Source organism: Micromys minutus (genome assembly GCF_963924665.1).
Source record: "Micromys minutus genome assembly, chromosome: 4".
Classification (NCBI taxonomy): domain Eukaryota; kingdom Metazoa; phylum Chordata; class Mammalia; order Rodentia; family Muridae; genus Micromys; species Micromys minutus.
In genome coordinates, this window is record NC_137973.1 from 53,496,541 (window position 1) to 53,523,045 (window position 26,505).

Genomic DNA, 26,505 nt, shown 5'->3' on the forward strand with positions numbered 1-26,505 from the left:
GACCAGCGCAAATATTTCACAAGTTTGGGAGTTCAGAGTCTATATAAATTTCAAATGCCTTCGTAATTCAACATCCCGACATAGTTCTTGTTTTCCTCAGGAAGTTGATTACATAAGAGCTGATGAGAGAGTCGGATATGCCTCTGCTTTGCCTCTGCTTGGTATATGATGGTTAGTATTAAGTGCCACTGTGACAGTCTAGAATCACCTCATAAATGAGCCTCTGCACATGCGTCTTGGCGTTCTCTAGATTCTGTATGCTAATTGATATAAGACACAGTTTAATTTTGGAGTTGGGGTCACTCCGGGCAGGGAATCCTGAGCTGGATGGGACAGAGAGAATGAGGACTTGTAAGCATTTTTCCCTCTCTGCTTCCTGACTGCAGGTGAAACATGACCAACACTTTAAGCTCCTGCTGCTGCAACTTTCTCCACATGATTGATAAGAGTTCCTTGGACAGTGAGCTAAGTCAAGCCCTTCTTTCCTTAGCACACTTGTGTCAGAGTTCCAGAGCTGGAACAGCTACTGGATTCTTGGGCTTTCCATTGGTAGACAGCCATCTTTGGAAGGAACTGAATAATTCAGCCCTTAGAAAAAGGTAAAAATCTATAATATAATACTTTATGGGATGAACTGCTGCTGTTTTTAAGAGCAGTGTTATGAATCGCAAAAATATCTCAGTAAATAAAGCTAAATATGGAAGCACATTATGTGTTTACTGGCATGTAGCAAAATAGCATAAGTTTTCATACTGATAGAAAGGAAACTATTGTATTTAAGTGCCTTGCTTTTTTGAAAGAGGCACAGAACTTTTTTAGGATGATGGAAATATTGTTGATATTGATAGATAACATGGTATCGTGGCTATTCTTGGTTTTCAATTTCAGTACATCTGGAATGAACTAAAAGCCAAGAGGCTGGATATACTTGTGAGAGGTGTTCCTTAGTTAAATCTTTTGAAGTATGAAGATCCACCATAAATCTAGGTTTTCTGAAGTGGGAAGATCCAGTTTATATTTGAACCACATGTGACAGCCTATCTAATGCATGGAATTACTCTGGCTGACAAACTGTTTCATCATGGTCCCTAGAGCCTACTTCTTCCAGATACTGAAGACCAGCTGAGAGACCCAGCCTTATAGACAGACCAGCTGCTGAGTCCTTGGATATTTCATTGATAGATAACCATTGTTGAACTAGCTGGACAACAGCTGGAAAGTCATTCTAATAAATTTGATAATATTTAAATAATATACATTCATATTATAATATGTATGTTAGAAGATATAATATTCATTAACATTTGTTTAACTATGCTTTCTCCATCCTCCTCCTAAAAGATACAGCAGTAGGGCTGCTTCTTTTTTCTGAATGCTTGATGGTGTTTCCTTGAGGAGCTTCCTCTCCTCACTGGGACCACATATACCTCACCAGAACCTCCTTTAGTCCCCTAGGTTTCGATAAGCTGCACATTCTGTGAGCTCACTGCTTTTCTGGTCTATGTTGTGAAGCACCTTCTTCAACCAACTATGTCTATATTTGCCTTTGAACTCAAATGACAGTCTTCTGTGATTTCCCTTTTTGACGGTCATAAATAAATCAATAATGAAATGTCTTTTTTTTTCACTTTTCAACTAGGTTTGCAGGACAAGGTTTACCCTAAGGAAGTATTAGTCTCCAATGGTGGTTAACATTTTACTAATTCACAGACAAACTTTAAATAGAAAAGGATTGATCATTGACTATTACACAGATTTAAAGTCATTGAACATGAGAATTAAGAATTTAATCATGACATTATTATTAATTGTTATATATTACATTTACTATATGTTAGTTATTTTATATAATTATTCTACATTATAATATTCATAATATTACTAGGAAAGTAAGGCTGAGATGCGTGGGTATCTCTTCTCTGTGTCCCTTTGTACAGAAAAAGCTAGCATTGGTGTCCCATAATGCTGTCTTCTTTGACAAGAGGGAGACAAGAGCTAGGACTCACCCCTCACTGTTGTAATGCCAAGCACTTCATGTGTCGTGAAAATGGGCATTCTAGTTAATCCTGGTGAGTTTGGAGCCAATCTCATGGTGAGGGTGACCATAGCTCTATGTAAATCCTGACCTCACCAAACTGTAAAAGCTGAGTGAAAACTTCCTGTGACCCTGACCTTATTAGAATAGAAGCAAGGGAAAATTCCCAGGCATTTTATAAATGCTAAAATATCTGGTGCTTTATAGTAGAGTCTGGACATTATGAATAGCTTCTGGAAAATTCTGAAAACTATTGTCTCTAACATGTCTTTTCCTTCTACATAGACTAGTACCACCAAGTCAGCAGACATGAGGATAGGGAAGCCCATCCCATGCTTCATATATCTGGGGCCACTGTCACATGGCTTCTTCATATTCCACTTTATTATGACTCTATCTATGTAAATGTAAGCACTGCTTTCCTGGACATAATTTCATAAAGCAAGCTATCCCCTATCTTTAGCAGTGAAATTCAAGTGGCAAAGTCTGACAAGCAAAGAGAAATGAGTGCAGTTAACTTCAGCCGTCCCTGTTCATCTGAAAGCTTATGTCAGTTTCTAAATAAGCTTTTCATTTTTCTATTCAGTCTGCTGATCTTTGTTGATTTACAGCACGGATGAGCGTGGCACATGGCAACTTGTAGAGTGAATTTTTTTCCTAAATAATAAAACATTTATTGCAGACACATCAAGCTAGCTAGTGGCTCTAAATTATTGTGGCAATGAAGTGCCATGTTAACAACTCATTTACATCCTTCCAGAGACTCTCCATTACCAAGGTAAGTAATTTAATTCCATCTAAGGAGAATGACTTAGCAAAGTATATTTACTGCAATTTGGGAAAAAAATATACACTTAGATCATATTAGAAATTATGATGAGGATCCGCCTGAACTGAGTGCAAACAAAATAAACTAGTCAGAATGGATTGAATTATTTCATATACTTTCTGCTAAAGAGACACTAAAATAACTTCAGAAAACACTGAGATATGAAGTCAACTTTGCTCAGTGTGAAATGGCTGGGAAAGTCTAAGCTTTAAAGTGTAATTTGATATTCTTTCGCATTTGTCTCTGTTCTCTACTTTCCCTGCAAGTAAGATGTGAAGTGTGAAGTTTACCTTGTTTTTTATCATCTGTTACAAGTCATAAACTTTAGTGATGTATGGAATGATTTCTGTTATTATTAATGCAAGATACTTATTCATTCAACAGATCCAGCAAGTTGATACCTGATCCACTTATGAAGTCATTCTTTACCTTGACGCAACATTCTGATTTTCTATTCCAGTTCTACATTTGGCTAATTACTCATTACTCTCTGTTTGAAAATACCCTTAAATATACATGAAACTTTTATATACATTTTAAATTATACAAATACAGTTACTTTGTTTTTTATTTTATCCACCCCCAGTAGAATTTTATATACATGCACTTGGCTCTATAGGGCTAGGCATTAGCTTCTAATTACAGAACTATGACCAAAGCATACATCACACACATACACTTATCTTCCTAAACTAGAGTGACTCCAATACCCAGCTATAGTGTTTGATAAATGCCAACATCTAAGTTCTCTTATGAACCTATGAAAGATATATTTCTCTGGGGTTAAGCACAAGAATTAGGTGCTGAGAAATCACATAAGCAAACTAAGCAAGAAGAAAATGTGACAGGCTGTATGAAACACAAACATAAATGCAAACACATCAGGAACATAAACTGGTGAACTGACTCAGGCAGATGAAAACATTTGCAGTAAGTTCATTAAGTTCTTCAAGGTTGTGCTCAACGTGGGTAGTGACAAATTTACTCTGTGCAGTCAATACGCCTACATACACAGAAAGTTTATGCATCTACTGATAGTTGAGCCTATCACAGGCTCTGCAACTGAGTACTCAGAAGAGCTGCAATCTTAGCACAAGGGTTTAAGTGCTCCCATCTCCCCATACCCTCTACAAATTTAGTTTAGTTTAATTATTACAGATTTGCTTACCTTGAGGCTGCAAATTATCTTCATTTTAATCACCCAATTACTGAGTTGGAGTTTCTCTAAAAATTATTCATGATTGGTTTAGACTTTCCCTTCAGTGCATCATAAACGCGTAGCTACTTTGCACATTTTGAAATGATTTTGTGTTCTTTTGTTTTCTAACTTCAGAAATTGTGTGTGTATGCTATATGTTAAGTGCTGTGAGCATAATTTATTTCATGTGACCAGATCCATTCAAATTTATTTACTGTGATATTTGGTTTAGAAAATTTGATGATTATCTTTATTTATGTCCAAGAGTAAAATGTATATATTTTTTATGCTCTGCTAAATCTCTTATTCGTGTTGTGATGTTTAGTACAACCAAATTCCACTTTTGTGTGCATTGTTAATTTGAAATCCATGTCTATTTTTTTCAGATGGTATTTTTCATTCTTTACTTCCTAATCCAAGTGTTCATTCATGCACTCCATTTGTCAATCATTATTCATCTAGAATCGAGTCTCTGATTCTTGTTCTTGGAATCTATTTGCCTTTCACCAAATCCTAGACTGCATTCATTAAGTAGCTTTGATTAAGGAAGGACACAACTTACACCTCTGTTTTATGGGTTCTTCATTTTCTATATACAGTTTAGAAAGAATGTTCAAAGTATTTCAAATATCTAACTATACTTTATTGCGTTTATTAATGGATTCTATTTAGATTTGGATGTCTTATTATAGACTGATAAATCTATTTATATAGGTCTGCCCATTTCAAACTTTAACAAAAATATTACCATGAATGTGGGATTCATTTAGATTAGGATAATTTATAAATTTATGATAGAAAATAAATATAAGCATTTTTTACCTTTAAAACCACATGTTGCTTTTCTATCATGTTTTTCTCTTTGATTCTTCTTTCAGATAGTGAATAATTTAGGCTTTGTGCACTAGTCAGTATATCATAACCATTCAGTTCTGTCATGGTGATGAAAAAGAAGCCTCCAGACAATAAATCACCAGTTGGACATGGCTATGTTCCAATAAAAGTTTATTTAGGAAACCAGTTGACAGCTGGGTTTCGCTAGCAGGCATTAGCCGGTTGAACCCTGCTAGAGAGGAATAAAGCTAACTTGTTTAAGCCATTGTGTACAACAAATTTGTTGAATTCCCTAATTAGTAGGAATAATTGGATTGCTGATTAACTGTAGAGGATTTTTATTATATAGACACATGACCTGTAAATAATGACAGTTTGTATCTTCCATTTTAATTATAGAACTTTTCCCCTTAATTACCAAGTTGGCCAGAATTTTCACTTTTGTTTGAAAAAAATCCAGTGACAATGGGTACATTTTTCTTGATGCTCATTTTATTGGGAAATCAGAGTCTTTTCAGTACATACAGTATTGTACAAAGAGCTGGGTTCCTTCATCTGTGTTACCTGGTAAATCTGTGAGGTTTTATGTTTTACCAGATAAGGATATATTAGTCACTGATTATCATTTTATTTTTGTAATAAACTTCAACATAACATCTTTCTCTTCAAATTATTTTTGAGTCTAAATTATGTATAATGAAAAATATACAGCTCGAGCATACAGTACAATGAATTGAAACAAATGTAAACACCCAAGTGTTCACCATCACAGTAAAGGCATAGATCATTTTCATCATAAAGAAAAGCATGTTCCTGTTTTCAGTCATTTCCGCCCTATTTCAAAACCTAGGATGCAGCAATTTTTCTTTCACCAAAAAAGGCTGTCCTGTCTTAGAATGTTATATAAATCAAGTCATTTTTTCTCTGTCCATGTCTTTTCTCTGCATGTCTGCTACTGAGAATATTAGTTAGCCATCCCTTCTTATCATTTTATCTCTAGGTTTATTTTATGAATCCTGAGAATTGGGTATGTCATTTGTTAAACAATAATAGAAATAGTTCTGGATTTCAATAATTCAATTTATTATCAACAAACCTACTATGAATGTCTGCTTCCAAAGTATTATGTGCACACATGGTTTCAATTTCTTAAATAAATACCTATGATGTCCTAAGATACTTAATGTGTATTTTTGAGCATTTTTTATCTATTACAGCATCTAAAGCTGTATATTTCCATCTAATGGTTGTTTGAACTCCATCCAACAATGTAATATTATGTTGGTATGGCCAAGCAACCCAAACTACTCCATTTCCTTTTTGATTTGGTTGTTTTGTTATATGAGTTAGATAGGACATAATTTTTTAAAATACTTGAGAATTTTCTTAATATATTATTGCTACCTATTTTAACTTACGTTTTGTCAGGAATAGTTCATATTTTAGTTATATTGAGGACTGCTGTATTTGCTGGTTTGTCTTGTTAAATGTTCCACTTCATTAAAAAAGCACTGATTTGTTTGGCGTGTGTGTGTAGGTTCAAGTGCAGGTTGAGGTGCAGGTGAATATTCATGCACATATGTACAAATGCAGAAGACAACACATCTCCAGTTTCGTTCCTTAGATGCCGTCCTCTTTATTTCCGAGAAAGGGTCTTTTATTGGTTTGAACTCTAGTCTGGCTTCTTAGCATGCCCAGCAACAAACCTGTCTCTGCCCATATAGTTCTGAGATGATAAGGGTGCTGTATCATTCCTGGCTCTGTGTGTGTGTGTGTGTGTGTGTGTGTGTGTGTGTGTGTGTGTGTGCCTGTGTATATATCTCTGTGTACAGTGTGTGTGTATATCTGTGTCTGTGTGTATGTATGTGTGTGCATGCATGTATATCTTTGTGTATAGTGTGTGTGTCTGCTTCTGTGTCTGTTTGTGTGTTTGTGTGCAGTGCATGTGTGTAATCCATATGTCTATGTCTCAGTGTTTGTCTCCTTGTGGGTCTGTGTGGTGTTTATGTGTTTGTATGTGTATATGTGTTTGTGTGCATGTGTGTCTGTGTGTGTGTGTGTGTAGTGTATATGTATGTATTTGTGTCTCTGTGTGTATATGTCTGTGGTTTGTGTATACGGTCCATATGTTTATGTTTCTGTGTCTGTCTCCATGTGTATCTGTGAGGTGTTTGTGTATGTGTGTGTTGTATGTGTATATGTTTGTAGTTCTGTGTGTGGTATCTGCCTGTATGTGTTTGTATTGTGTGCGTGCACGTCTGTATGTGTTAATTTTGTTCTGGGGATCAAATTTATGTCTTCCTGCTTGTATTACAACTTACTGATTGAGTCCTCTCTCCAGCCCATGTTTCCTGTTATCACTTACTGCTAAACTTATTGTTGAATTTATATGGTATACTACAAATTCAAGTAGGTCAAATAATTATTTTTTTCTTTTTACTACACATCACTGTCTTGACTGCAAATCAATAAATGTTTTGGCATTAGATGACAGTTCTTCAGTTCTGATTACTTCAAAAGTGTGATATACATTTCATATATGTTTCATTAATCCACTTCTTAATTTTAAATCCATAAACATGGCATATCGCTTCATTGTTCTTAATTTCTAAGAAATTTTTCAAAGTCTGCAAGTGTTCGAGGACATAATTTGTCAAGATTACCCTAAGAATTTTACATTTTGTGCTATTTGTCTCAATGGCTTTACATGGTCATTGCTACCAGGTAAATTATAATTAATCCTCTATTCTGCTGACTTTTTTACTCATACTTTTTTATACTATTTCTTCTTGATTAAGACAAAATATGCTCTTCTTTGTCTCTCTGGCTTCTTAAAGTGCTGTGATTGCTTCTCTTCCCTCTGCCTCATTTAGTGAACACTTCTTTACAACTTCCCACTACTGAAAGCTAGTTTGTTACCCACATTTACTTACAGGTCGCACTGGGATGCACAAAAACCATAAGAAACTTATGAGAGATGACATCAAATTGTGTCAGACCATGGCTTAATAAGCATCTGAACTTTAAAATAATATAACTAATTTATTTCTCCTCTCCTATTTGGGAAATTATTGGCTCTTACCTGCACATATTCTATGAATACTTTTTTCTGTTGCTATATTTTTACTTATATGGTCATTATCTGGTAAGAAGACGAAAAGTAGTAACATGACCACAAATTTAGATTTATATCTTTGTAGTCTTAATATCTTCACCCAGTTTTTCACGTGGAGTTAAATTTCTTTCTTAATTCTCATGCCAATCCACCATTGATGCAGGCCCTAAATTTTTATCCAACTTTTTTTTCTAAAAGATAACTTATTTCAGTATTTAATTCTCGATCTATGGGGTGCTCCCTCAAGTCTTTTCATCTTTCAGATATTTCCCCTTGCTTCATTTTCTCCTGGTATATATATCAGGAGAGAGAGAGAGAGAGAGAGAGAGAGAGAGAGAGAGAGAGAGAGAGAGAGAGAGAGAGAGATTTAACTAGAAATGTTATATAATCTTTATATTTGTGCTTCCTTTCTCTAGTTTTGAGAGCAGTATACATATTACAGCTGTATCTTTTTCCCATTAACTCTATTTCTTCATACTTTGATCTCTTTCTCTTTAATTTAGAGAAGCATGTGTTTTCTACTTTGGGACAATCTCTTTAAATAATAGTCTGAAAATGCCTCCAGGAAGAAAAAAAGCAAGATAATATTTTCAGTCAGTCTGTAAAGATTCATCTTTATCTGGAAAAAAAAAAACCTCATCATATTCCGAGGAGTGTTTACTTTATGTAAGAGATTTAAGTGGAAAGGAATTATTAAACATTCTTTGGGAAAATAAAATCAATTATCTCAATATCTATTTGGCCATGTCTATCAATATTAAAATAAACTTGCCCTATGGCAGTCTATGCAATTCTCTTGTGTAGAAACTCATCTTACAAAGCTTTGTCCCTGTAGGTAGGCATGTCTGTGGCTACAGTGACACAAAATAGATATAGGTTTATAAATGATGGACAGGCGAATAGGGTAACCTGTAACAACAAAATTCATACAGTACTATTTAATATTTGTATCAGTTAAATAAATCACAGAACACATTTTAATAACTATAAATTTGTATTAATTACAAATATTGATAACATAAAAGTTATGCCTTATCATATATAATTTTGTAACAATGGAATATGTACTGATTTTGAGTGTTATAATAGAAAATAGTACAGGGCCGAATGTCCAGTACAAGTGCAGTGGGTTCAAATCACCACAATGAAATGATTAGGAAAAAGACTTCTAAAAATATAATTTTATCTTTTACTTATTCACTTTACATCCTGCTCCCAGTCACCTACTTCCAAAATCCCTCCCATGCGCCCTCCCCTTCTCCTCTGAATGAGGCCCCTCTGGGTATCCTCCAACCCTGACCCTTCCAGTCTGTGACACTAGGCACTTCCTCTCCCACTGAGGCCAGACAAGGCAGCCCAGCTAAAAGACCATATCCCACCTACAGGCAACAGCTTTTGGGATAGCCCCCTGTTGCAATTTGAGATTCATATTAAAACCAAGCTGCACATCTGCTACATATGTACAAAATAGAACAAATTCTCTCTTTATCTTAGTTTATTGCTGCGATAAGACAAGGCATTCTATAGGAGAAAGTATTTAACAAGGGTAACACTTTCAGAAAGGGAGTCAATCACCCTTATGGTAGCAAAAGACAGACAGGCATGGAACAGTAGAAGAGAGCTTACATCCTGATCCACAGGCACGAGAGGCAAAGAGACACTAGAACTACCATGGTCTTTGGAAAATGTCAAGTCTGCCTTAGTGACACAGCTCCTCCAGCAAGGCCACGATTCCCAAACCTTCCCATGCAGGTTTGCTAACTGGGAATCAAGGGTTTTATACAAAGAAACCTATGTAGACCCTTGCCATCCAAACCACCACAATCCACATCTTCTCATGATTCCCTATGAAACGTTATTTGATCTTTTGTTGAAAGGTGGTTTGATATTTCCCAAACGTGAAAGCACTTGATTATAAGAAGCATCAGTCTGATCTACATTTAAAGTAAGAAGTTGTACACTCAACTAAAACTATGGCCAAAATAGTTGATAACTTGATAACCAGGACATATGTTTTATACATCTTAAAGGCCTCGTAGCAACATACTCTACATATCACGTACTAGCTGAATAGGTAACTTTATCATAATTGTGTACAATTCTTATTCACTGAATAGAATAAATCAATGAATCAATTCTACTCCATATGAGAGAGTTTCTACCTTGAAGGCTAGGAGTAATAGGTTCAATAAAGGACATTAAAGTAGTGCCAAGCTTATGAACATCATTTACAGTAATTGATTGCACCAAAGATTTGAAAAAAAATCACTGAAGCTTGGGTCTTTATGATAAGCATATTTTTGTATAAATTGAAATTGCTTTATAATTTGAAAGAGCTTCCTATCAAGCTTTCTCAATCCTCATGTTAATGAAATTAAATACAGATTTAAATTTTTTAGAAAAAAATAGTGTATTATTCTAAATTTAATTCTACTGCTTAATAGAGGCTGTATCTTTCTATTCTTTGAAGCAGTAAAAAGAGGAGAGACAGAATATTCAGAGATAGCATTGCCTCGAGTTTACAGCTATCCAGTCTGAAAACACAATTAGGTATACTAGATTACCGAAAACAGCTTCTTCTTATTAAAATGTACCCAGGAAAAATTCATCCTATAGGAAGTCTTGACACTCATCTCTGTTTCGAGCCTCAAAGACAGATTCTGAATAAGAGGCAAGAAGCAGACCTTCAGACTCTATCTTGCCAGATAAATTACAGTAAGAAACAGTTGTTTTTTAGCTCAATGCAATTAATTCTATTTTTAAGGGTAAACAGTTGAAAAACAAGGCGAAGATTTATGTCTGAGATTCCTTCACTTTGTGGAAGTTCCATGCACACAGTACCAACTAAGTTCAGCATATTTCTACTTGAAGGACATTCTGGGTTTGTTGTTGTTGTTGTGTTTCTGTTTTTTTCATTTTTGTTTTGTTTTAAAGGACTGGCTTCTCCAAAGAGGAGAAACACCTGTGGATCTGGGCAAGGCCAAAAAAACCTCTGGAAAACAAGGTGTCTCCGTTGCACCACAATAAACACTCATGTGGCCAAGAAGATGTTTAAGAGCCTGAAGAGCCACTGTATCAGGACGTCCTTGAGTCTGACCCAGCTGTCTCCTGAAGCGCTATCACTTTTCAGATCATCTCTATGGAAACACCAGCGCTCTTCCTCTGATGGGGAGCAGGCTTGCTGCTTGCTTTAGAACGCCTTTTCATCTGGTCTAAGAGAAAGCAATGCGTGTCCTTTGGAACTACATCCTCTCCTCTGTCTGGGCTCAGGAAGGTCTGCAGCTCACACCGAACCAGGACTACTAGGAAATCACATTGTTGCTGCATAGTCATTGCCATTCCTAAGCAAATTTTCCAGGAATGAAGCACAGATCATTTCTATATTATTCACAGACTTAGATGGGTGTCTGACTAGCCACATTTAAAGCAACATATTTATCCAATACAGGGACACAGTTTAAATAATAATAATAAAACAAGCTTTAATGTTTTTATCCTTTGTTTTCTGTTGCAGTAGAGGCAATTTCTCTTCCAGTGAAAATAATTTCCAGTTTTAAGCAAAACTAGCATCACTGCTTTATATCTTGATCATTTCAAGATTCATTTTGCTATTTCTCTAATGGAGATGCATTTTCAACCACATAAAATGCAAAATTTGAGATTACCTACTAATTAATCTTAATGTCATACCACCATAAGCCCAGAAACTATAGAAATGTTTAATCTAACTATGTCTGGATACTCCCCTTCTTTAATAAGAAACACTTAATGAGGTCTTTGCTTTATAGAAAGATTCAAAAAACATAAATCACAAAGAACCCTGTTTCTGAGGGTAACTTAGCTTCGTTACTTGAAAGATACAGCATTCAACAGACATTTGGAAGAGAAAAGAAGACTAGATACTGTAATCAACTTAGCACCTGATAAATTACTGTTCATTAGACACAGAGACAATTCAGATATCAAGGGAATGATGTCATGGTGTGGGAGGTGAGAGAACTGGAGTTTTTGTTGTTTTGGTTGGTTGGTTGGTTGGATGGATGGTTTCGCTTTGTTTTTTTGTTGCTCAGGAATGTTTGATTTTCATAGGAAAGATGGAAGAATCTTAAGAAAATGTCTGATGAATGAGACAAGGTATCGGGCAAAATAGAAGAAATTGGGCTTAACTTTAGAAGTCTGATTTATAAAGAAAGAAAACCTGTAAAGAAATAACCCAAAGTGTTCTGGAAAACAGAATTAGATTGAAAATCCCTACATAGTGAGTGACTGGAAGGTTGTCAGATAAAGTCAGACAAAAAGAAGGTATCAATGAGGCTATATTATATATTTTAAAGGTAAAGTAACAGGTATATACACTCTTTTTCAGAAGAAAATATGGTAATTTATCTACCACATTGGAATGTAGTGAATAAATACACACTTTAAGAGAGTAATGTACACCATAAACTCAGTCCTAGAGAACCACTTTGATACCTATACCTAACATCTTTTTTTTTCATACAACTTAATTTAAAAAAAAGAAAGAGATACATGTACAGATTTTTATATACCTAACATCTTATTGACTATTGTGGTATTTATAAATAAATACCACAGAATAAGCTAAAGGAAAATATGGAAGAAACCATTTCTTTTTCCTCAGCCTGAAGAAGAACCTGTTAACCTAAATAAGATTCCAATAGAATTACCATTGTCTTTATTTTCTGGGCTCTGTCATTTAAACAGAACAAAACAAAAAATAAAAAATTATCTTCTTTACTGCCACTGGGTGAATTATGAACTACAGAAATTAACAAAGGCAACTGAAATAAATGAAAGTGGATGACAATTGAAGTCTTGCTCACCTGTGGCCTCAGGGTGGCTGGTAATGTAATGATGTCAATTAAGGAAAAGTTCTCCATTCCTGTTCAGGACTCCTGCCCATAAAATGATTAGCCTGCTCCTCAATGCCATCTTTCCAATGATTACCTGAAGTCATCATGGCATGACAGTTGCCATTAGAGTTACTTGCTTTAAATTCTGTCTGTCGTTTGCCATCTTAAAACAAAGCAGAATCAAACAAAAACCCCAGGGGTTTGTAGCTTTCAAATGTTGAAGCTGAAACAAGTAATTCTCATCAGAGGGTTTGTTCTCTCCACATCTTGCTGGAAAACTTCAAATTAGCAAGCTTAGTAAGATTTTAATAAAACAGAGGATATTTACTGTTAAGTATCTTTCCTATTTAACCACGAGTCTTCCATAGCACTTTTTGTAAATACCCCTTGATCAATTCTTTTGGTTGAAATCCAGTCAAAAGAAGAATACAAAGGGGGGATCACTGTGTTGGTAAAGTGCCTATCATGTAGGATTCAATACCCAGTGCCCATAATGTTAGGTACAGTAGTACATGCCTATGATTCCAGCACTGGGGAGCTGGAGGCAGGAGGATTATAACTTCAAGATAATCTTTAATAACATAGTAAGTTACAACTTTATCTCTGAAAATAATCAAATATGCATACAGAGGCCATAAATTATTGACATAACTTCAATATTCTAAAACCTGAGACATGTTAATTGCAAGGCTTTTATTGGTGAATCTATAGAGAATTGGAGTATGTAGTCTAATTCTTTAAAATTAAATTACATAAATCTATGTATATAATACTATATATTGAATATAAGATGCATATCTTTATATGTATATAGAGATACATAATATTCTAGATATATATATTACATCTAATATGTTATATATAGTATATATACACATATAACCTAATGTTGATGGAAACAAATAAAATCTCTCATTCATGTAAAGTAAGTGGTCCAAAACAACACATACAGATACACACATATGGGTAATTCTAGTTGCAATGCAATCTGACATATGTCATGGTAAGAGCAGGCTCACGGCACTTTCAGTACCCTGAAGTGGGGAGAAGTTCACGAAATGATAGACCAGTAGATCACATCCCAGGTGAATCTTGAAGTATGAGTGGGAAGTAGCCAGTTGGATAGGAATAAAGGGTGAGAAAAGCATTTCTGTGCAGAGTGTGATGAGCAGATGCAGAGGCAGAAAATACCTGGGTGTAAGCATCTAGGAACTACAAGCAATTTGCTATTGCTGTGCCAAAAAATGTGGAGTGGAGAGGGGAGGAGGAGAGAGGAGGGAAGTGAGCGGAGGGCAGGGAAGACTAGAGGAGTAATCAAAATGGTTGTTTTACCTCATAGAATAAGAAATCAAGGATTTTTTTTCTCTCTTACAACTTTACTTTTCAAAAAGAGAGGAATACATATACAAATTTTTAAAGGAATTTTGGCATAGCACTGTATGGATATTCTTTGTCAGTACTTAATTCTTTTAGAGGTTTGATAGCATGCATTAAAATCCCACTAGTTACCATAAGCATAAAGCACATGTAGGACAGAACATAAAATGGAAACAGTTTTCTTGGTGCGTATATATTAAGCATAATGATCTTTGAATACCAAAAAATGCCACAAGGCTATATTCTTAGATCTTCAATTATTAATGATTTAAGGTCCAGGTATATCCCACTCTGAAAGGGTGCTATACATTTATTTTTTTCCTAAGAAGGACTGAGGCTTTTGTTTTTGGCCTTTGTTTTTCTTGAGTTTCATATGGCCTGTGAGTTGTTTCTGGGGTGTTCAGAGATTTCTGGGATTAATATCCAATTATCAGTGACTGCATATTATATCTGTTCTTTTGTGACTGGGTTACCTCACATAAGTGTAAGGAGAGAACCCGTGTGCTGGATAAGACAATATGATCATCCTCTACTCTTTAGTCACCCCTTAAGCAAAAGTAACAGCCATGGGCCAAGAGTGGAGATTGAGGACTCCCAGAAGCCTAAGAGTTATGACCCTACTACATTGGGTTTGGTTGATGCAATAGAATAAGTACAGGGGACACTGTGAGTCTTTTCAGACTGAAATGTTAGGTGTTCCTGACCATAAGATGTTATTCAATATTAGGTCCATAAAGTGTCAGGGGAAATTTGAATCTCTGTATTTGAAGTCACTTTAGAAATGTCTAAAGAATCCCTCTCATGAAAGCAGCTAGATTGTTGTATTTGTGGGAACATAACAGATTACAGAAACTAATAGTAGAAAAACATGGTTTTCAACACTAGAAATCTGACAAATGTATGGTCCCATTATTCCAAGTAAGAAAAATGCTAATATTTTAAACACTAACTTCAATAAAAACAATGTGTTTGTATCATTTCTGATTAGATTTGAAGTCTTCTATGTAGGGAAGAATTCAAGTCTAGTGTTATAAACCGGGTCAAAGGTCCATAGCTGAAAATGTCCAAGGTCCAGAGTAGAACTTACTATTGTTAGTTTGGTAAATGAGCACATTGTCAAGCTGCCTTCTGAATGTTTATGTTTATACTGGAAGGCCCGGACCACTGTTAACCTTCCTCTGTCAGAGAAGCTTCTTTTTCAGTGGTCAGCAGTTAATTCAGATGTTCATAACTAGTCAAAATCCTGAGAGCAAGTGAATGAGGGCACCTTTCTACATAGAACATCTTTGCCTCTCACTATCATGGCCTAGGTACCAATGTGTAGGAGGTGATTTGGAGGGCAAAAAAGACTGCTAAGAAATGCTGTTGTGTAAACATGACAGAGCTTCTCCATTTATGATGCCACAACACCTTGGACTGTACTCATAACATCAAACAGCAGATATGCTTTTATAGATGAAGGCTCATGAGACACCGACTCCTAACGGAGGAGCTACTGGCAATTGATGAATGTGGAGGAGGAAAATCCTTTAGAAATATATAAATGGCCCCATATCCATGCACATGTGGGTTGATCTAAATGGATTTAGTCCGTTGTTGCAGGAAGTTGAGGGGAAGTAGAGGTATGAGCAATAGGAGGAGGTTAAGAAGAAAGAGGAAGACGATAGAAGAAAGAAGAAAAAAGAAAAAAATTAAATATGACATCTTGAAATTTTGAAGAATAAAGAAAATCCTGCAAGATATGGAATGAGCATTGGTGGGTAAATATGATCAGATTTTCTTACATACGTATAAGAAATTTTCAGACAATAAAATAATTAAGTGTAATCACTTATTCAAAAAACCTTACAGTAAACAAGGTACCTTCAAAAAATGTACCCATTAAGCTATGCGATGTACTGAGAGATGAAGATGTGGTCAAAGGTGTGAGAGGATAACTCTGCTTTCTCTCTGGAAGCAATGGCACACTGTTCACTAATTCACTTATGTAACTATATCCAATCATCTGAATCAATCGCACTTAATATGAACCAGTCATGTTCCCAGGTGTTGGAAATATAATAATAAACATGCCATATGGTCCCATCTCTTCTTTTTGTTTATTGGTTACTGAGGGAGATAGATATTTATTATAAAAAGATAAATTTATCAAAAAGCCAGCAAAACAAAACACGTAGTGTTCCAGACCCTAAATGAAAGTAACTACAGACACCCAGAGATGAAACATGACTGAATATTATTCATCTTTTGCTTCCCCAAAATATAATAGAAAACTTGGCATCCAGCAGGCATTTATCAATATCTTGATTGAAATTCTCATTCTTCTTGAGTACTGTAATATATCTATAAGCAAGGAATCTAAGGGAAAAGATACAGATCCTGTGTTGTGCTATGTAATGTAATAAGATTATAAACTTGAAAGTTGGATACATCTGTAAAAATATTTATAGGTCAGGTGATTCGAACATTTTTCAGCAAATGTGGAGTTGGTACCAAAGAAATTTATGTAAAGTTCAAAGGCGGGAATTATCAGCAATGTACTTTGTGTTTCCAAATACTGGCATTGGGTACCTTTGTAATTTAGACAAATATTTAAATTGGCCATGAAATGAATCCTATCAGGGCCTACACTGTTAAGTATATTCTAAAGTATACTTGAGTGATCCCACTGTGAAAGTTGTTAATTCACTGTTTATGATTTCTTCCCTGAGCATAAGTAAGATCAACTTGCTGTAAAATAATATGTTGATCAATTAGGCACAGGGCTGCGTTTTTGTTGTTCATTTATGTGTTTGTTTATTCAGTCAACAGATGATTGAGTTCCTACTGTGGAACAAATATCCAATGTGATACTTACTGAGGATAAGTAGGCAATTCATGTGGTGGACAAATGCTCATAAAAACAACAAAAAAATAAGCCCAGAGCTGCATACAAGCTAGGAATGAAGATATGGTAATTTTACTCTATTTGACATTTCACTTCAACTAAGGAGAATATAAATAAGATAATAAGTAAAAAAACAAAGATATCAAAGATACTGGTGGTCAATCAGACATGGATTCTGTGGTGATTCATATTGGCAAATTGACAGGATCTAGATTCACCACAGAAGGAATCTGCATGTGAGAAAATGTTTAGATTATGTGAATTGAGGTGCGAAGACCAATTTCATCTGTGGGTAGCACCATTCCATAGCTGGGGTCCTATCTGAACAAAAAGAAGAAAGCAACTGGAAATCAGTATTACTCTCCTCTGAATCCCAACTGTCAGCACAATGTGCCAACTACCTCCAGCCCTGGCTGCCATGACATTTACACTGTGATAGACTATATCCTAGAACAGTAAACCAAATTATACCTTTCCCGACTCACACTGCTTTCATCAGGTATTTTGTCCACAGCCACAAGATAAGTAACAAGTTCAGGTTTAGATAAATTTTTTTAAAGATTCTCTCTTCTTGAAAAATCTCAGTAAAGAGAGCCAGTTTAATTACCAATTTAGCATAGTTTTAGAAAATTGAGAAATATATCTTTCCTACAAAGATTATATCTGAACCCTAGACATATTGTATAATAAAATATGTTATGCACATACTATATGAATATAGACTAATATATTGGTCTCTTCTCACAATGTCATAGTTTACTATATATATAGACTGGGTCCAGATGTAGGAATAGACAGATGGATGGATGGCAAGAGAAGAAAAGAGAGGAGGATGGGCAAATAGCAACTTGAATAGACTATGTCAATTGCATAGGCAGAGCTCAGCTGAAGCCCCTGGTATAGCCATGAATCTCTGCCCATTACTCTTAGATGTGCATAGTTAGAGATCAAGTAACAGGTTGTTGGGGCCACTACAATCACAAAGGCTAGGTGATCACTTCTTTTTCGAGTTTAAGGTGAAGAATTGCATACTCTCCTTGATATCCTGTGTCCAGTAATTATTAGGCCTAGTTTTCCTGATATGATTTTAATGTGTTCCTACAGTCTAACCTCATCCTCAGGATTTACAGGTTAGCTTTCTTTCTACTCTTCAGAATAAACTACAGAATCATCCTCCATTGTCAAAATGGAATAAAAAACTATAAAGTGGAATCTGTCTAGTCAAGGCAGCAAACAACCATTGCATATACAATATGGAATAGCTTAAGGTAGAGCATAGCCTGCACTTACCAGAGAACACAATGTCTGCTGTAGGGTAGATGCGTCACACATGATCTCTACTCCATCTTCTCAGGCACTGTATCTCCTTCCTATGCTCTTACTAGGTGGGAAATGAAGAAGAAAAGGTTGTTTGTAACAAACTTTCAATTGCTCAATTTTACCAATGAAGACTCAGGAGCCAGATGCTGGCGTAAAAACCTGCTACCCTAGAGGGGCAAAGGAGGCATACAGCTGACCTTCCCCCTCAGCCAATGTCCCAAAATAAAGCTCTTCTCTGAATCTCCAAAACCCCTTCAAACTCAGTGTCCCTCCTTCCTACTCCGTTTGCCTCTCTATCCATTCTCCTGACTCCCTCTTATTCTGTTTGCTTTTTTTCTCCTATCCTCTTCCCTCTTGCTTGCTCTGCTTTGTGACCTATGGTTGACAGTATATAAATCTCTTTACAATAAACAGAAATCTCTTGGACTAAAGGTATGTGCTAGGGCTGAGCCACACCACAACTAGGAATTGTTTGTTGTTGTTGTTTGGGGGTTTTGTTTTGTTTTTTGTTCTTTTGTTTTTTAGTAAATAACACAATCTTGGGGATCACACTATAATCAAACATCCCGTAACAAACAGTAATAATAAAAACAAGTCTGGCTAATCCACAGAACAGGTATGAAGCAGATCTCTTCATTTCTTCACAGTTGAAGACAACCAACATGGAACATTTAAATGGCATCCTTAGCTGTAAGAGGCTATTCTCTCTGTGTGGGGTTTGAAAAACAACTTGATCCAAATACAACATAACAGGCTAACAAGATAGTCAGCGAGTTAAGGTGTCTACCACTCGGCCTGGCAACCTAAAGGACCAGTTTGGTGGAAGCAGAGAACCGTTTATTGTTCTCTTCACAAGTTGTCTCTTTCCAAGCATGCTTTGCGATCACACACACACACACACACACACACAGACACACAGACACACACACACACACACACACACACACACACCTGACAAAATACACAAATAAACAAATGTTAAAAATAGAAAACTAACCAAGCAATATTCATTCAGGGAGTCTCGTGCAAGCCTTCAGTTTATTAGCTATAGTTCAGCAGTTCCAATTATGCCCAGGTCTATCAAGAGTGTCTACCTTAGAAAGCATCGTTGGTGCATATTGCCGTTTTTAATTGCTGTTAATATACGGACCTGGAACCATTTAAATATTTTTCTGTGTACTGTTTTCCTCCTTAAATAAATTTCTCAGGTTGCAAAATTATCTCAATAGTAAGGCACAAATAAACGCATTAGTATTTGTCGGTTGAAAATGTAACACATCGAGAGGTAACGCGAAGGACGGTTAACACCCCAGACCGCTCAATTATCACACAATGCCCACTTTGCAGGGAATTGGAGCTATTGCAACCTTTGGCTGGGAATGAATGAGTATTTTAGCCCTCTCAGGGTAATACAATTGTCTTGAAAATAATCTTATTATAAGATTGTTGCTTTATCAGTTAGTCTACAGTCCGAATCAACACTGACCACGTTTCGAATTATCATGACTGCTGGAGGGTGCTTGCATTTGGGTTTTCAATATTGCTAATTTCGTAGTTCTTGCTTGTCTTGTCTAAAATGCTGTGCGACATAAGTCTCAGCAAAGAGACTCCAGCTCACTTTCAAGGCTGTCTCTCTCGGCGAATTTTAGCAGCAGATAAATTAAATTGTGAAAACTGCCCGAAAGGAAATGTCTTCTGAAGTACTTGTGGCACGATGCTTTTCAACATAAATGGACTCGTAGGACAACACGGTCTCTCTGACATGCAGCCGTGCTGAAACCACTTAGGGCCTGCTTAAGCAGAGCTCCAAAGTGGCAGAGAAACGGCACAGAACACTTTGTGCGCTCTCAGCCTCACACAAGGCAGAGGGGTACTTTGTTTGTTTGCAGTGTTTAACAAAAATCTTCTTCCTGGGACATTTTGACCCAGTTCTTTGAATCTTTATCAACTGAGTTGTTGATTTCTTCTGCAGCTGCCAAGGTTCTGAAGAAATTTTTTTTGTTGTTTTCTTCATTTGACCAGCAGACAAAGGCAAAAATAAATACATGATAGTGTTGGAGAAGACTTAACTACAAAAGGAAGCCTTAGAGGGCCCCAAATATTGGACCATATGTGAAATCAAATGGGCCAGCCATTAGCATCAGCTGTGAACATATTGCACCAACTGGGAATGAAAAGAAAACATTCAACTACCAACTGTTATAATCTGTAAATAGTCAAACTAATTCCTGTGGGCTCCGCAAATACATGCAAAGGGTGCTCCTCTGGACCCCATTGTCCTGATCCCAGGTAAAGTGACTTATTTGTTTCTTGGGAAAAAAAAAGAAAACAAGTGGAACAGAAAGGCTGAATAAAAAACAAAAAATCTACATGGTTTTAAAAACCCAGGGATTCGGAAAACTCTATCCAAAGATTACAAACTGATGCTAATGAAAGAGTAGTAAATTTCAATGCAACTTTTTAACACAAATATCCCACGCCTATAATCCCCTACAGTCAAAAGCTGGCAACAAACCCTCGGAAATTTATAGAACACACCAAAGCTCCTGAGAATGTAGCTTGCAGCTGGCAAGGGTTCACCACCTACCTTCCAGTTGCCTCTTGTTCAATAATGTATGTAAGGAACAGATGGGTAGAACTCCAAGGTAGACCAATCTCTCTACTATCAGTAGTAATGAAAAACTGGACTTTGAATATTTAATGGTAACAAATGAAGTCGCAAGGAGAAAATTAGATGCTATACATGCAGTATATAGTTTTGCTTTAATGAAGATGTTAAAAGACGTCATATTATCAAGAAAATTTCACAAGCTTAGTTATCCATTTGAAATGCATGCATATAAAAGCACACATGTGTGCATGCACACATGCAATTAGTCTTGTTGCATCTAAAATACTTTATATGTTGGTCTTCTAAAATTGCTTGCATGCACATCAGCACTAATTACTCCAAAGTCTTATAGTGTTAAAGCTTATCAAAAAGCCAAATTGTTCTTTGTACAAGTTACATATCAAATATCTATTTAGCTCCAAGCATTATTCAGCTGTGTGTGTGGTGCGTGCGTATGTGTGTGTGTATGTGTGTGTGTGTACAGGAGCATGTGTGCGCACCTGTGTATGTGTGTGTACATGTGTGTGTATGTATGTGTAATGTGCATGCCTGTGATATATATAAACTGTGTGCGATGTGATAAATGTGTAAAATGTATGTATGTGATATGTGGTGTGTGTGATTTGTACATTAGAATATCGTTCAGTGGCATTTCTGGGGGATTGCCAAGGCAGCTCAGCTCAAGATAACAATTAAAATGGAGTTCTGATTTGAATATTCTAAAACAAAATTTTAAACTGAGTCTGCAATGCTAATTCCTTACTAAAATGGACCCATCAACACTCTACAGAGAAAAATAATAGAATATCAGGCCTCCACAGGAAAAAAAATCTCAAGGTTCAGGAAGCTATCCAAAACTACTCAACTTCTGAACAAATAGGAAAAAAAAGTGCCTCAATTTTCAGACAAAGGACAATTAACCAAATGTAACCCCAAGATGATTCAGACGCTAGAATTAACAAGGAAGGATTATGACAGAGTTAGTGGGACTGTGTTCATTTAAGTAAATAAAAAGATGATTGTAATGGCTTGACAATAGGCTTGACCATTCGAAATATAGAAATGATAAAGGTGAGCTCATAGAACTTCTAGAACTACATACACACTGTTAAATGTGAAAAAAATTTAATCCAGTGATCGAGCTTAAGAGAAGCATGATGCCACCACTGAATCATAGGGGATCTCTAGGGCCGTCTCCAGTATCCACTGTGAAGAGCAGAGGAAAGGCTGAGCCCAGCATTCGAGCCCTGTGGGGTGGCTTCAGAACTTCTAATTTATGTGTGATTAAAGTACCAAAAGAAGAGAGACAGATGGGATGGAAACATATTGCTAAAAGACATAAATTTACAGATCCGAGAAGCTCGGCAAACATCGGGGAGGATAAATATGTATAAATCCACAGTTAGTCACAACACATTTATGCTACTTGAAATCAAAGAGAAAATTCTCAAAAGCAGCAAAAGTAAAATGACATTTCACACAGAATGAGCAATGATACAGATTTCCACTCATCCCTTACCCTGAACTATGGAAGGCAGAGTATGGCCAGGTAACATGTGCAGAGTACTGAAATAAAACCATCAGCTCTATCCCATACTCAAATAATACTCTTCAACAGTGAATGTGGCATAGAGATTTCCTATATCAGAAACCGTAAGAATCTGATTCCAGCATGCATGAATGAAAAGAAATGCTAAAGAAATTTGTTTAGACTGAAAGGAAATAATACCCGATTAAAAAAAAAAATCACCTCCAAGAAGAAAAACTAGAGCAATTGAATGCATAAATATCTCCAAGTAAACTATTTTACTCCAGTACTATAAGATGCATATGATCGATTGCAACTAACATTCTATTGAGTTGTATTGTGGCTCATAATTTATCTAAATATACTATAAATAATAAACACAACATACAGAACTCCGATGATAAATTAATCTGTAGAATGAACATTACTATAGAGACTATATCTATGTTGAGAGTGCAAAAATGAATATATATTAAAGTCCGATTTTAAGGAAAGTCAAATATTCCAAAGGTATGCAGAATGCATGAATAGAATGAACCAAACCATAAAGAACTAATATATATACTATATGTATATGTAATATATTTACATGTGTATATATACATGTACAATTATCTAAATAATTAGAAACAATATTAATGGGATGAAAATAAATATTAAATGCCAATATTTTAAGAGGAATGGAAACATAAGCATAATGATGCACTATCTCAAGGAGATGTACCTACAATGGTAAAGATTCAGGTCAGTGGAAAGGCAATAATTTGAAAATGGTGGGCAACTCGCAGAATTCACAAAATAACTAGAGTAGCTGGATAGTAATATGTAATAAAGAAGAGAAAGAGAAAGAATATGATAATTTTAAAATAATGAATGGGCTAGTTCAGCAGGAAGACTACCTTAGAAATCACAATATACTGATGAAAAGTAGAGATATTTACAAAGGAAAAGAGACAAGCAATGTCAGTAACATAATTGGAAATTGCAACACCATTCTCTTGGCAATTTAAACAAACACATTTTAATAAACAAATAATCTGAAAAACAACCATCAAGAATAAATTATTATTTATAGACTATTATAATGAACAACTAGAGAAAGAATATTCTTAATTGTATTGGGAGAGACAGAAAGACACAGAGAGATCATGGTTCCTACTAAAAGATATGGGTAAATTCAATCAACCATCCTCAGGCATGAGTTATAATGCTGTTGTTGATAAGTTCAAAATAAAGGAATCAATAATATACAAGAAATTAGTTATGTATTCATTGACTTTAGAAAGTATGTTAAGCAGATGCTCACAGAAACCAAACTCCTTCCTGAGGAGCAATGTTCTAGTATCTACAAGTTCATACTGCACTAGTAATCAACTGTATATGAATGGACAGTCAACACTCTAAAGCCTACCCAAAAATTCAAAGAAAACAAAGAAAACCAAAAATTGGTAACCACTACACACCCATCTAAAGGGGTTAGTATTAAACTAAGGTAAGATGAGTTCATGCATTGGTAGAGACAGTGAAAGGTACAAAATGGTGTGGTTGTTATAAAGTAAAGCACAATTGTTTAAGTCTGTACCCCATATTTTAATAGGGTTGTTTAATTCTCTGGTGTCTAGCTTTTTGAGTTCTTTGTATACCTTGGATATTAGGTCTCTATCTGATGTGGAGTTGGTAAAGATCTTTTCCCATTCTGTTGGCTGCCGTTTTGTTTTCTTGACAATGTCCTTAGCCTTACAGAAACTTTGCAATCTCATTAAGTCCGATTTGTTAATCTTTGACCATAGAGCTTGAGCTATTGGTGTTTTGTTCAGAAAATTTTCTCCTGTACCTATGTGTTCTAAGGTTTTCCCTACTTTCTCATCTAATATTTTCAGTGTACCTGGTTTAATGTGGAGATCTTTGATCCACTTGCACTTGAGCTTTGTACAAGGAGATAAGAAATGGTCTATTTTCATTCTTCTGCATGCTGAGTGCCATTTGGACCAACACCATTTGTTGAATAGGCTGTCCTTTTTCCATTGAATGTTTACAGCTCCTTTGTCAAAAATCAGGTAACCATATATGTGAGGGCTCATTTCTGGATCTTCTATTCTATTTCATTGATCCACATGCCTATTCCTGTACCAGTACCATGTAGTTAGTAGCACAATTGCCTTGTAATATAGCTTGAGATTGGGAATAGTGATTCCCAAAGATGTTTTCTTGTTGTTGAGGATGGATTTTGCTATGACTATAGGACATTTAAATGAGCAGTTATGTGATGAACAAGTCTCAATGTCATTCATCACACAGAGTCAAGAATAGAAACTCACAGGACAGTCACTGTGATGGTTTTCAAATTTTCAAATGCTAAACACCTTTTGTAACAAAGTACTGAAATTTAATAAAAATAATGACAACAAACTCAAGCTCCTGTTTATAAGTGAATATTACTAAAGCAAAAACTATGTAGAACTATGCACTTTAACTCTGTACCACTTGGATTTTCCTTTTTGTTTTGTTTTTTAACTAAAAATATGTGTCCCTTTTTAGAACAATCTTTAGAAAAGTTTGTGAACAACTGTAGGAAAATTTGTGTTCCCACTCTTCCTTGCAAGTTCAAGGAAAAGACACAGGGAGAGGGTATTGCTTTGTAGTGCAGGCTGGCCTGGAATTCACCATGTAGTCCACACTGCCTTGGAACCTTCACCTCCTGATTGGACCTCCTAAATTTTAGCAGTGCAGGTACCACCACACTCAGCTTTTAAAATGCTGCTATCAAAACTAGAACTTCATGTGCGGTTAGCAAACACTGAACTACCTCTCATCCACCAGAAAAAACAGGTAATAATCAAAAATCACAGTGAATTTCACGGTTTGCAACTGAGTGGTTCTCTTACATGAAAGGGAAGTGATCTAGCACTTGTGACTGGGATAGTCAGTTTCAGTTTCAATGCAACCCCTCCTAAATATCTATCTCTGAAATGTATAGCAAAGCGTTTAGCCAGAAAACCATGAGCCATTAAGACTGCTTCCAGAAGAACTTCAGATGGAACAAAAAACGCTGCTCTTGCGCCACAGAAGTACTAGATTGAATTGTTCATTATGTTTGCTCAGATTTTTTTCAAAACCTACCTTATATGGGGTTCTTAAATACTTCAACCTTCCTTTGAGCCCACTGCCTTAAAGATAGGGAAGAAAGAAGGTTAATGAGGTAAGGGGGTTGTGGACTTACTCAGAAGTAGTTCATTAAGAAAATTCTGCTCTTTATTGTCTGGATACTGGCAGTCCAGACCAAGAACAAGCACCAAACATAAATCAGTAGCAGCTACTCTATCCAGCAGAAGCTACAAGGCTCCACCAAATTGGCATGAGTCTGCCAAAGAAGCAAGAATGAACAGGAATACCATAAGAAGACCCTTGGCGCACCTCTCTCTATGAAGGGAAGACCAATGATGATCAGAAAAGACCATAAAAAAAGCAAGAGAAGCCAAGAATTGCAAGTAAACAAAGACCAGTGAGGCACTGTGTGGCATCTCAATGAAAGAGAAACCTCTCAGTTTTATGGGGTTCCACTTATACACTTTCCAAATATCATGTCATCAAAGCATCACATGCCTTCCTGTGTGTTTCCTTCAACAAAACATTTCCACATGTGTCTGTTTCAGCAAAATGTTCTCTCACAAGACAGCTTCCAATAGAGCTTCATATGACACAACTGAGTTACTAAAGAAGCCAGAAATTTCTATTTCACTAGTTTGCTTACGTTAAACCTCCTCTTCATATAAGAAGGGCCATCTTTCTTATGCCTGTATTAGTGCGTACTGGTAATGTGGTCATGAAATCAGTTGTCCACACTGTAGATAAATGTTAACTCTACTCCTAAAAGGATTTGGTAATGACAGCCTCAGG

At 35.9% G+C, this 26,505-nt stretch overlaps 1 pseudogene across 1 annotated transcript in view; it reads left to right on the plus strand.

Moving 5' to 3' along the window:
• The first annotated feature begins 393 nt into the window (after positions 1-393).
• LOC308420101 (ETS translocation variant 5-like) overlaps positions 394-26,505 on the plus strand; it is a 46,023-nt pseudogene continuing 19,911 nt past the window's right edge. Inside the window, exon 1 of the transcript in view lies at positions 394-599. The product of the transcript in view is annotated as an ETS translocation variant 5-like (transcript). The remainder of the gene's footprint in view (positions 600-26,505) is intronic.